Source organism: Sebastes umbrosus, chromosome 23, assembly GCF_015220745.1.
Source record: "Sebastes umbrosus isolate fSebUmb1 chromosome 23, fSebUmb1.pri, whole genome shotgun sequence".
NCBI lineage: Eukaryota > Metazoa > Chordata > Actinopteri > Perciformes > Sebastidae > Sebastes > Sebastes umbrosus.
The window spans coordinates 5,705,048-5,719,223 of NC_051291.1; the positions used below are offsets into that span (position 1 = coordinate 5,705,048).

Here is a 14,176-nt window from a genome sequence, read left to right on the forward strand (position 1 = left end):
ACTGTGTAGTCATGGAAACTGACTTGAGCCCTGTGTGTGACCTCGCGAAGGCCACATAAAAGCTGGGTTACAGAGAGAGGGAGAGGGGGGGGGAAAGGGTCCATGTGTGTGTTATGAAAGAGAGGGAGCGAGCATGACGGACAGCATCACCCAGTTCAACGAGTGTTTGTTTGCCATAGTTTTAAAAGCAGCGTCCCTTGAGCACTTACATATTTAAATACAGAATGTCTGTGTGTGTGTGTGTGTGTGTGTGTGTGTGTGTGTGTGTGGGGCGTATGAAAATAGCAGCTGACCTACAAGCATCCCAGGAGAGGTGGCTCTGCTGAAGAGTGGATGCCCATCGGAGACGCGACCGACCCTGGTAAAGACAAACAGAGAGAGATTTAGATGGATTTCACACTCAGAGACACGGCCAGGTTGACAATAACATGGCAACACACACACAGAGATAAAACACCGCTACAGAGATGTTACGGTGGTGAGAGGAGAAAAAAGAGGACAAATGAAGTGTGGAGCAGATCATCAGAGAGATTGAAGGAGAGTGGAGAGCAAAGCAGAGAGGAACAAACTGGGGAAAATCAATGACTATAAGAGGAGACTGAAAAAAGAGAGACGGGAACTCTCAAAGATGAGAAAGAAGAACATGAGGAATAAAGAGCAGAAAAGAAGGTAGAACTACAGTAGAAGAAGAAGAAACAAAGTGTAAAGGGGAAGATCTAGATATAAAACAATAAACTAATACCGTATGTGTAGGCCAGTAACTCAACACTTTGAACAACAGAACACACTGTTTGAAAAGTGTTTGTTCTTGTAATATCTTTTGTGTTAAATATGCAGAGCAGAATGAGTCCTTCCTCTCCTCCAGGGACTCGATTCAACACCGGAGCTCCCATTTTTTTAAGAGGCTGTTTAATAATCTTCCAAATTTGGAAATTGCACTAGTTAATTGTTTTGCTGTTGCGGTTTGCTTTCATTGTTTCAATTCATTGTGGACTCATCCTGGAGTCAAAACTCCAGGAAGTCACTGCACACAGCCAAGAAATAGTCTGGCTCATAACCCACCATGAAACCACAAATTGACGTTTTTAAACTAGCATGTTAATGAATGAGCTTTAGAGGTACAGGTAGGGGGGGGTTGTTTACTTCAGAGAGAGCCAAGCTAGCTGTTCCTCACTGTTTCTGATCTTTGCACTAAGATAAGCTAAGCCAAGTGGCTGTAGCTTCATATTTATTCCACAGACGTGAAAGTGGTATCGATCGGCAAGCATCTTCAGTAATTACGGTATTTCTGCTCGGGATGCTCCGATACCGGATCGGATATCGGGCCGATACTGACTCAAATAGCTGGATCAGGTATCGGTGACAACGGGGCCGATCTATTGAAGACAATTCTGTTTATATACCATATAAGTTATAGACTGTCATTTTAATTCCTGTTTAACTTTTGACCAATTTGTTGCTGCATTAAAAAAGTTTACACTTGGATTTTAACTACTGTTAATTTGAAGACTTCTTTAGTTACTGGTGTACAAATTATTATTTTAAAAATAAATAACAATTCAGTACATTTATATCAATGTATTTGTTACATTTCGTTTTACAAAGTTAAGAAAGCAATGTTTAAGTCAAGCCTGATGTTGCCTTACACCTAAAAGAATGATCCCAGTCACTTCCACACAGTGAGGCATACAGCTTATTAATAAAACACTGGTATCAGATCGGTACTCGGTATCGGCCGATATCCAAAGACCAGATATCGCTATCGGAGCTAAAAAAGTTGTATCGGTGCAGCCCTAATTTCTGCACAGTGTCAGATAAAGATCAGGCTCCACTAATATTATTATAATCGTATTATACTGTTAGTAGAATTAGATTCCTGTGGTGACTGCGTAGGATTGTTTCTGTCTCGAGTGATCCAAACATTTCCAATAACTGCAGAGCGTTGTAAAGTCCAAAGTCAACATTTATTGAGAAATGAGATATGTAATCATTTCCAAAATATACAACATGTTTTTATCTAATGAAATATTCTGCTTCAATCCATATTTGTTGGGGTTTAGCCTTTCAATAACTACATTTTCACTGCGGTCAAAAACCTGTTTGCTCTCCCGCTTGCCGCACACAAAGGGAGGCACGCACCTGGGGGGGTTCAGCTTTCCTTAGATATAAATAAGGGGGGCTTCAAGGAAAACAGGCTTTGAACCACTGCAGTGGGCTACAGTCCAGTCCTGACCAATGTAGTAGAGTCCAGTTTGTCCTATTCCATCCCAGTCTGGTCCATTCAGTCCTGATTCAACCCTATCTCTTCAAACCTAGCCAGTCTTGCTTGAGATCCAATGGCAAAAGCCAAGATGTTACTTATAACTGAATATAAAGTGGGTGAGTATCTTATTGTAGAGTGTTAAAGGGTGTGGTTCACCTGCAGAGCGAGTCAGGTGCTCATAACTCCTTACTACTTACACACACTTCTTCACATGTGTAGATGGAAAAAAAAAACATGCTCACTGATACACTTGTGTGCAAACAAATCATCCTCACACTCTCAAAGGCACATCCAGTACGGACACTGTGAACATGGACACAGCTAATGAAGCCGGGGGACAAAGACAGCTCATTACCTGTGTGAAATACAAACTGTGGGTAAACATCCAGATCAGTGGATCTCCTCTTGGCAGGCCTCGGCTGCCTTTCTGCCACGTCCAGCCACAAAAACCGCCAGCCTCCTCCCCTTGTTCCGACCCAACACCTCCCTCTTAAACATCAGCCATTAGATAAACACTCACACACACGCACACACACACACACACACACACACACACACACACAACCCCCGTTCCATTTATTACTCTTTAAAAAGGTCACTGTTTTCTCTGGCTAAGCGCCCCGCGCTATTGATAATTTTATGCATAAACAAATGGCAAATTTGTGCCACATAAATATGTATTAGCAATTAATAATGGTGGTGTGTGTGTGTGAGGGGACGCCAGGTGCATGCCGAGTGGGGCTGGCTGGCTGGCTCGCTGGCTGGCTGGCTGGTGGAGCCACAGAAGAGCTGGACTGGTGGCTTTATGTTGCTAGCTGGTCTCCCTCTCCTCCACTGTGTCTGCACAATGGCCACTTAGGCACACACCAGCAAAGTGACACACACACAAAAACACCTCAAACACACACACATGCAGTACACCCAAACACCCTATAAAACCACCAAAGACACACACAGGCATATAGCTACACAACACACACATAGGGTATATTACACCTGAGTTAAATTTCAACTTCAACACATTTGCATGTAAATACACAGGTGGACAGGCACACACACACACACACACTAAGACAGGACAGCATTTGTGCACAGAGGCAGGCTTGAGGGAGTGATGGCACAGCGGGCTTAATGTCCTCTTTCTCTCTCTCTCTCTCCCACCTGGAGAACAATGCATCCATTACATTTCACACACCACTGGGAGCAAACACAGGCTTCAGTCGCCTAGGTGCATGTCTGCTTCACATTTTGAGTCCTTCTCCGGGTGCATCGTATTTTTATCGAGCAGCTTACTTCACGTACAGATGATATTGCTTCAGTTGTTGGCCAGTTTAACAGTTACAATGAGTCAAAGGTAGCCCTGTTTCAGACTGCCTCATCCACTGTGTTCCAGTTTATTTCCTGTCGCAGTGTATGTGAGTGACATAAGCTGACAAGAAGTTAACGTGGACCCAAGATGCTGTCTATATGGGAACCATCTGGGACTGTCTCCCACGCAGGGGATGAAACAGTCCTGCATGGGGGCTAAGCTAAAGGATGTGTTAGAAATGTATCCATTGACATTTAATTAGTAAGTGAAAAACGTACAAAAAAAGTTATTACAGCACGAGAATCTGGAAAAAGTGAGAAAAAGCAAAGAAGAGACTGCATAATCCCAACCTATTGCACCCTATATTTTCCCTGTGTAAGTTTCATGAAATCCTGGTGTGGCATTAGTGCAATATGACTGCTAAGTTATTGAGGGGCAAAACACCATCATTTGACACCGATAGCACACACCAGACACTTCGTACCGACAGAAGTAGTCAACATACAGAAGCCTGTAGGTGCCAAATGTTATGAAATCGCCTTTTCTGGACTATTAATGTGTGCTAAATCTTGGAGATAGGACACTATTAATTAGGATGCGGCGATGTGGAGGGTTAAGTTGACTTATAAGAGCAGGATATCACATCATAGCATGGTAACCTATTGCACTGTGTGACTTTTTAAAGGTTCCCACTGGAGTTTTTGACCTCTAGCAGCACTGTGGAGCTGTTTTTCTATGAGTGAGTTTTGTCAATCGCGTGCACATATTCCTGCCAATGGTTTAAACACTATTCCACTGATCAACAGGTGGCGGTAACATACCAAGATATGCAGCAGTACACTTGCAAAGGCAGTGAAGAAGACTGCAAGTGAGTAAGCACGGATGTAAACAATGATGCATTTAAAATACTTTCAAAAATGGGCTTTGCAAATGTTTTATGGAGGAAGGAAATGCACTCGACAACTTTGTCAGACCTCAAAGATCCAATGTGTGCCAGTCACACAACGGTAATTAGGTCAAAGAACAGATAGGTAGCCGCATTTCAGTAGCTACTGCAGTGAGAAGACGAAAATGATTAAAATACAGTGTAAACCTGATGAATACATTTGACCTCAGTTGATTTTTAGGACAACAAAACCAGCAAGGGATATCTAAAAAATGTATATATATATAGTGCAGGAGTTGCAGCGGCTGTGTGTGTGTCCATCCGCGTATGTGTGTGTGTTATGTTGTCCGTCTGGCGTGGTGAGAGCAGGCTGGCTCCCCCGTAGAGCACTATCACTCTGCTTGGCTAAACACAATCACACAACCTCAACCCGACTCAAACGGCCCACTGAGAGACGGAGAGAGAGAGAGAGAGAGAGAGAGAGAGAGAGAGAGAGAGAGAGAGAGAGAGAGAGAGAGAGAGAGAGAGCGGGGAGCCTACATGGATATATATAAATATATATATGTGTGTGTGTGTGTGTGTGTGTGTGTGTGTGTGTGTGTGTCCTATGTGCACTTGTAGGACAAAAGGCAGCCCCATCTGTTCCATTGTCACAGGGTCTTTAATACGGATCAGATAAACATGACATTTGGGATGAGTGGCCAAGCTCACGTCATAAACCCTGACATCAGACCCTACTCTGTGTGTGTGTGTGTGTGTGTGTGTGTGTGTGTGTGTGTGTGTGTGTGTGTGTGTGTGTGTGTGTGAATGTGTGTGTGTGTGTTTTAAGGCGAATGCATTTGTGTCCTCCTGTTTCTATCAACCTGAAAAAGCAGTGCAAATTTACCAGTATGTATTCTGTGTGTTATTTTCAATCTTACCACTATTTCAATCATCTGTCTGAGTGTTTGTCCTTTCTGTGTGTGCACTGCTGTTGTGTGCACCTTTAAGTGTGTGTCTGTGTGTGTGTGTGTGTGTGTGTGTGTGTGTGTGTGTGTGTGTGTGTATGTATTAGTTGTATAACCTGCTCCCATTCTCAGAGGTGCAGGGCAGGGCTGACACACTGGATGTGTGGCGGCTGTGGGAGGATTAGCGGCCCATTGGCCTAATCAGAGGAGGTAATCAGACTATTCTCTATCATGACAACAATCAGCCGAGAGAGACACACATCTGCCTATTGAGCTCAGCTCTAATGCCATAATAGTGATGAAACATCTGGTCATTTGGGGCTCAATGCAATCAAGAAGAGGGATTGGGACAGTTGCAGATGGCAAACCTATAGTAATTATCTGTTTTAGGCAACAGAGGGATACGCACAGCGCTCAGGTTCACAGGCCACCCTGCTGCAGGAACAATGAGCTCACACTGACAGAAACATGTCAGTGGTGCTGAAGAGAGAACACATTTGATTTCCATCATTCAAAGCACCTTTCTGAACTTTGAATTTGAAAGATAAAGACACAAATAGAAATAAATGATAAGAATACCAGTGAAATTTCACAATTCTCGATACCAATTCAATACTACGGTAAAAAACAAAAGTAAAACGATTAGGGCTGTCAATCAATTAAAATATTTAATTCATATTGATCGCGATTAATCGCAAATGAATTGCAGATTTTTTATCTGTTGAAAATTTACTTTAAAAGAGAGATTTGTCCAGTATTTCTCCTTCATACAACTGTATTTAAGTGTAACTGTATATAACTGTCTCGCCAAAAACTATATTTTACAAGATTACATTTGATCACATCATGATAGTTTTACTTCGCCCAATACTCTTTTACTGAATGAAGCCTAAATCCATCATAATGTACAGACAGTTAACGTTACCCGTTAGTTGGTAAGCAACATAGTCCTGCACGGAGATAACAGCTTACGTTAACCCCCTTTTGTCCTGCCGATTTCAATACGGATTTGTTTTTCACAATATAGTATTATTAGGTAGTGAGTTTACTGTGTCCCAAACACATTTTCTATTGTTCCAGGGATTATGGGATTACAGGACACCATTAGTCCCGAGCCCTGACGGTACGAGTACCGTGATGTTTTCAGAATTTTGCCATTGACTTGGTACCGAAATCAGTTCTCGTGACATCCCTTCACACAACAGCCTATTTCTTTTTCTGTATAATTTTCTGACCATTATCTGTAACTGCTTTTTGTCAAAGTGTTCATGCTTAAAATGGTCTGACAGGAGGATGACATCTTCATTTTAATGATGACTTTAAAAAAAAAAAAAAAAGAAAGCAGAGTAAAAGTTCAAGTCTCAGAAAATTCATTTACAACACTTTTGATATTGATTAATTGTATTTTTCAAGTCATTTATGAAGCGAAAATGCCAACATTAGTTGGTTTCGACAACTGAGTCTTGATTTTCATACTGACATGAACTAAATCCAACGGCTGCCTGGTGTAATGGTCTAAAACCTCCAAAATCATCAGTGTGGTTTTCAAAGCCACTAAGAGGCAACAAACAACACATGATTTAATATATTAAAACTGAGCATCAATGTTCAGTAGTTTTGTTTCATAACTAAATGTGAACTCTTCACCCCTGAGTTTCACACAACTCAGTCTCTCTGTCCATGGAGCAGCAGAGAATTTCATTTGTCAACATCCCACATGAGACTCAGGGCTGTCGTACAAACACCAACATCATCGTCTGTACAGGTGGATTTGAGGTGATGATCCACAGGCAAAAATACATCAAGCAGTGTTTGGCCATGGATAGCTTTGTTCCTCAGAGCTCGCTGTGTTATACACATTAATACTTTCCCATTTTCCCATCTGCTGGAGGAAATGCTGCCAACATCGGCGTTACCCTGAGAATATTTCATGGCAGCCGGGGGTGGAGATAATTTGAGTTTTGAGACCTCGGTTGTCTTTTGTTCTTCACTTCTCATACCGAACCCAGTACAGTTTTTTTAGTCATTTTTATATTTGGAGGGATTAGATGTGCTATAATTACCCATTATAAAACGGGTAGCTCAAATCAAGCAATCTGAATGGTTCATAGGCGTGATATAATTCCCACATATCACTGCTATGACGTGTCTAACCTTTGCACTTTCAGTATCACTGAGAAAAAAATGTTGAAGGGCACTGTTTTACAAATAAAAGCCTTATTAAACTCTGTTTAATAGGTGATATCAGAATCAGAAATAATTTATTGATCCCCGGGGGGGATTTACAGTTGTTCCATTTTAGAATAAAAATATATATATAAACATAGAGATGTTATAAGAAAAACAGAAATAAGAATAGAGATGACATGTTAATATGTGAACATTATCATTTTATAAATGCAATATAAAATGAACTATCAAAGAAATCACATAAACTTAAGTATCAGGGACATCAGATTACTGAATACCATTTATTTTTTTTAATGAAAATATTTTTACGTTTTTAATTAATAAAAAAAAAAAAATTTAAGTTCCATGATCCGTCATCTATTATTTCATTACTTTTCCTGATTTATTTTAGATTTTTTAGTATCGGTATCGAGATATTTAGGCAGGGTATCGTATCGAAGTCATGATTTTGGTATCGTGAAAACACTAGTTAGTTTTGTGCAGAAACAAGTGATTTGACATTGTTCTCACACATTGTATTAACCTAATATCTAAAAGATGTCATAACATAAAGTGAACCAAACACTGGAGTTTCAAGAAAGGATTCGGCTACTACAGAGGTTTTCCCCCGGTTTGTTTTGCTTTGCCCAGCCCACTCAAACCAAAAGTGTAACCAACTACCGCCACCACATTCCACAGTGTCTGAAGCTGCAGCCGAGTGGGCCAAATTACCTGACTAACTACACAATCACACAGAGAAACACACATGCGTCTCTAGTCTAAGGGGAAACTGACCCCCTACGGGATACCCCCAAAGAGTTACCGAATTAATGCGTGCCCGTTTGTGTGAAGCCTCGTGTGTGTATGTGTGTTTCCTGTCTGGCTCTGTGTGTGTGTGTGTGGCTGCTCTGAGACACAGAGTCCAGTCAAACGCTCCAGTGGAATAAAAGAGCCATTGTTCACCAAGGTGGTCCCTGTTGGACCTCCAATCCTACCCCTTTTACACACACACACACACACACACACACACACACGCAGACAGAGACATATACATACATATACAGTACACTCACACAGTTTGTAGGCCGCCACACAAACACACATAATACACACTCCCCTCTGCCTAATCACAGCTTTGTGCTGGAGGGTGCCTGTTGCACAGAGGTAAATATTTGGGTGTGGGATGTAAATGCTGGTCTGTGTAAATCACACACACACTCATGGTAGTCTGTGCAATTCAGACAGAGCTACTTCCTTCCTGTGGGGTGATGATGTTTAGTCTCACTACACCGCAAATCTGATTGGTGCGTTTGATCTCGTCCACTTCCTGTTTAGGAGCACCGTGACCCGTCCTGGGTCTAAGATCTGGAATCAGCCTTCACCGGGTAGATTCATGCGCACCACATGTGGGAGGGTTGATAGCTAGTCTGAGATCAGATCTGTCTGCCCGACGGCTGATTCATCCCAATTGTCTGCGTCATCTGGCAAATGGGATGAAACTGGATGAATGAACCGGCTGAAAACTGTTGCATCATCTCAAGACTTGTTTTTTTGCCACGGGGATCATGTGCAGTAGGAAACATTGTTTGTGGTGATGCCATTTTTTTTTTACTTCCAAGATGCTTGTGATTCTTGTTCAGGCTCAGTCCAGCCTGAGCATTATCACAACTATCAAATGGACCCTAAACATAACCAGACACACAAAAGACAGTGTGAACAATCTATAACTGAAAGCATACACTACACACACCCCTAAAATGTTTCTCAGTTTGCATGTGTGTATGTATGGTGTGAGTGTGTCGAAGGCTGCAGGGCATAAAGGGGAACATGAGACTAACAACTTTATATGCAGTATAAGCGTTTTGACAGCTTGCTTTTAGTGCATTCATACACTAGTTATTTACAGCATTTAGGGAAGGAAGTGAATGAGATCTATTCAGTGGCATTCTGTGATAACCCATTGTATGGTCAACTCAAGTTTGTGGGAATTTGCTATAATATGTTGCTTTCATTGAATAGTCACATAGCCATTCACTATTATAACAGTATAACAGTAGTTAATGAGTGTACATCCTATTTTACTGAAGAGGTGAATCCAAGTAATACTTAAATGTAATCTACACTAGCACAATTACACCACACCAAATTCTGTTCTCAAATTTAACACTTAAAAGTGTCTTCAAGGTATCTTTAAATATGTATTTTTCAATGTAGCATTTAAAAGTCTATTTTTTTTAAATGGAGTCCAGCACAGTGCTCATTCCACATAAACCGCACCAGGGTTACATTACATCGTATGAAACTACAAAACCTAAGGAACCAACCATGACATACCAGCTTGTCTATGGCGAAGAAAACCTGTCTTTCAAAGGGGTCCCTTGACCTCTGACCTCAAGATATATTAATGTAAATGGGTTCAATGGGTACCCACGAGCCTCCCCTTTACAGACATGCCCACTTTATGATAATCACATGAAGTTTTGGGCAAGTCATAGTCAAGTCAGCACACTGACACACTGACAGCTGTTGTTGCCTGTTGGGCTGCAGTTTGCCATGTTATGATTTGAGCATATTTTTTATGCTAAATGCAGTACCTGTGAGGGTTTCTGGACAATATTTGTCATTGTTTTGTGTTGTCAATTGATTTCCAATAATAAATATATACATACATTTGCATAAAGAAAGCATATTTGCCCACTCCCATGTTGATAAGAGTATTAAATACTTGACAAATCTCCCTTCAGGGTACATTTTGAACAGATAAACAAATAAATCAATATTTTAATTGATTGACAGCCCTACTAAAAACACAAAAACATCCGTCACCACGCTAGCGTGTCTTTCACTACCGATCCTGTTTGTAACTGGTACCGACAATTATCTTCACTTCACTTGTTCAACTGACTTTAGTAGTTTAGATTGCAGACACTTGACTGTCCTGCTGTTATTACAGACTGGTGGGGTTTCCTAATGGCGACCCGCCAGGCCTGAAATACTGAAATTATTTGTTATTGTGATGCAATAAGTACTTTAATGTTAAATAAACAGTAAATAAATAGAAAGATAACAAAATATGTCTATGACAGTGCCTGTTATGACTCAGCCAACAAGAACTGTGGACTGGCACTATCTTTCTCATAATACAAGAGTGCAACCACCAACCAGCACATTCATGGTGGATTCTTTTAACCGTCTGTCAATCTGATGAAACACAGCAGTAAACCTCTTGATGTCCAGACCAAACAAAAGCCTTTGTGCAGGCAAAGGCTTGCAACCACTTCAATACAAACTGCACACTGGACAGCTTACTCATCTAACTGAGGCCCTGGCCCCAGGAAAGGAAAAAAAAAAAAAACAGATCACATGGTTGAGACAGTTGCTGGTTAAATGCTGAATGCCCTTTTATCTGAGATATGAGGAGCAGAAAATCTAGATTACACAGCAGAGTTTATCTTTAGTCAGAAATGAATGAAAGCTATTGTACTCAATGTCAGATAATAAAATCAGGAGATAATTTAAGCGTGATTTATTAAGGGAAGCTCAAGGGTCATGTGACACAAGTGCATACCTGCCTACACCCTTTTCGCCCGTATTTCAAGGCCATAACGCAACCTGGCAACCCACAACCAGCTGTTAGCTTAGCTGTTGTCAAAATGGCTGGGCAGGACGGCGTTCCGCCTAAAAAATATAAATACACCTGCAAATAAGTGGACAGAACAGTTTATACCTAGGGCTGCAACTAACGATTATTTTCATTATTGAACAATCTGCTGATAATTTTCTAGATTCATCGATTACTCGGTTGGCTATAAAAAGTCAGAAAATAGTAAAGAATTTCCATCCCAGTTCCTCAAAGTCCAAGTTGAAATCTTAAATGTCTTGTTTTGTCAGTCCAAAACCCAAAGATATTCAGTTTAATATGATATAAAACAGGGTTGCACCGATACCAACACTGGATCGTATATCAGACCAATACTGACTCAAATAGCTGGTTCGGATATCGGTGACAACGGGGCCAAAATCTCCATATTTGTGAGACTGAAAAAAGCATTCTCTGTCATTTTTGCATGAAAAAGTTCTCAAAGCCCTCAATGTATGGAAATATAATCTAATGTGTCATTAAGTGGATTCAGTGGTTTGACTTATTGGTAAGAGGTGGTCATTTATGAGAACAATGTAAAAGCAGTAGTTAAAAAACACCATAAAAATCGCACCTCCCGCCCCTTATCACCACTCTCTGCTCCGTTGTCCTAAAATAAAAGATGTTAAGAGTGAGACACCTCTTTCAGAAGAAAAGGGAAGCAAAAAGGGACGTGTCACAAAGAAAAGCCTTGAAAAGAAGAGGAAGGAATTGAAGACGAATGTGATTTTTTGCTTCTGAGAAATGACACAGAATGTCACAGAAACAAAGACAGTCACATTCACACCAGTGATCTTGTGATGCTCTCTTTAACAGACAAACACAGACCCCAAAGCATGACACAATTGCTGAAATATAACATCTTCTTTTTGATACAGTAAACCAGGAGTTTAAGACACGCCGCTTGAAAGGGAACACCTTTAAATTTCAACGTTGAATTCTGAGGTTTCTATACAGTTTGGTCTGCAAGAAACAGGAGAGAGAACTTCCTTATGTACCAAAATTACAATAAACAAATATAGAAAGAAAAAGCCACTGCCTTTGCTCATTTATTAATTTTCAGTGACGCAAAGTGTCACATATTTGTCACACCTATTTGCAAAACTGGTGTAATTTCTTCATATGATTCAACAGGTTTCAGATATTGTGCTCTAATGTAATTTCCCTATCAACAAATGATTGAACTTGTCTGTTAAAACTGCAACCGGTGGCATACAGAGTAAACTGCAGTTACTAGAAATGTAGGGAATGTCTGTGTAATGCGCTTTCATTTGTTTACAAGAGTTATACGAAATCCTCAAGTTTGTGCAACGTAGAGACATACAGTTAACTTCTCCGCATAAAGTCTAAAAATTACACACATACGCAATATTTCAAAGACATTTGGTAAAAGCAAAATAAAAGCGTGTGACATGTGTTGAGCAACTAATATGCCACCAGAGCTCCAGTCTTATATCTTTGATATAAACTAGACAGTCACCGTGGAGGAGGTCAATTGTGGGAAGCACTTGTTTGTACTCGCTAGACTTGACTGTTTGTATTCAAGTTTGCTTTTGACAGCTGTGGGCTGACACACACACACTTACTGCAGGGTTCAGTGAGAGCTCTACGGACCAAGCGTGAACTATGGATTTGTGGAGGCCGGGATCCATTGCAGATTTGCCCTTTTGACCAAATCATTGAGAGTTATATATAATATATTATTTTGTACAACAACTTCTGCAATATCTGCTTTACGTAAAGAGGAAGAGGGAAAAAAGAGGAGAATAGAAGAGGAGAGTTCCAGAGTTTCCACAGTCACACAACCGTCTAGTCAAAATTTCTCACTATGTCCAGCACTTTGGTTTCAGGACGAGGGAACTTAAAAAACTGACTGCTAGATAAGCTCAAATTGTCCAAATGGAACTTACACTGAACGTTCAAGCTGAACTGACTATACTGAATCACCATTGTCACTGCCTGAATCTGTAGCTTTTAGCAGTGGAGCTCCACTTACTGGTGACTCAGAGCAGTGAAAGAGCACCTGTGTCAGCTCAGCTGTGATACTTCCTCGTTAAAAGCTTAATAAAAGGCCACAAAAGCCACAGAAGCAACGTTGAAGTGATCAGGCTGTTGCCAACAGCTGGCTGCTGAGCTACTAACGTCATGTGCAGTGCTTGTGTAGATATTTGGAACCAGCAACAGGCTGAACGTCTGAAGAGAATCATGCGTCACGGTGTTATGGAGAATGATGATTTGTCCAGTGATGCTCTGGACAGTCTGGATTGCTCATTTTCTCTCCTGAGATCTGGCAACCCAGAAGCGAGATTGGGAAGGAAACATCAACGAGACAAAACGAAGTAAAGGACGTACTAATGTTGTGCGCGCTCTGCTCCTACCGCCTACCTGTTGCACGTTTCCCTTTTGGCAGTCGCTAGACACACATGGACACTTTACCCCACAGAGCGGTGACAGGGAGAAGAAAGGAGGAGGAAGGTTGATAAAAACACTTAGGGCTGTCTCGGGTTTGACAGGGTGAGTTAAACACACCAAGCACAGATCCCTCCTCGTGTCCACACAAACACACACACACTGATGTCTCTATTCATTTAGACTGTCACACTCACACACCCCCAAGAGATCTCACTTCCTCTGTCAGCCCGGCTAAATTACAGCTCTCCTTCTTCCTGTCTATCTCTCTTTTCCTTTCTTTCTGTCTCTCTAACCTCCGTCTGAGAGACAGACAGCGACAAAGACACATGCTTGGCATGTTGTCTCTCCGGCTCTAACACAACAACCGGTGTCGGAAGACGTCTGAGAGGACCAGATGCGCCGCTTAATGTTTTAATGTGATTAAATGTTCCGAGTGAAACAACGACATTAGGGAGAGAAATATCATTTGTGAGGGGGTTGTGTGGGTCAGTGCCCTGGTCTGCCCTCTGAAGGAGGACAAGGGCTGTCTCATGGTTCTGCTGGCTCACAC

The 14,176-nt window shown here is 41.3% G+C and overlaps 1 protein-coding gene across 3 annotated transcripts in view; it reads right to left on the minus strand.

Annotated features, from left to right (window-relative positions):
* Nucleotides 1-14,176, minus strand: part of sox5 (SRY-box transcription factor 5) — a 240,974-nt gene that overhangs the window by 201,100 nt on the left and 25,698 nt on the right. For 2 of the 3 annotated variants that reach the window (XM_037760089.1, XM_037760091.1), the window contains exon 3: nucleotides 294-358. The gene's annotated coding sequence lies outside the window, so the exon portion shown is untranslated. The remainder of the gene's footprint in view (nucleotides 1-293; nucleotides 359-14,176) is intronic. The other variant, XM_037760090.1, reaches the window with a different exon arrangement.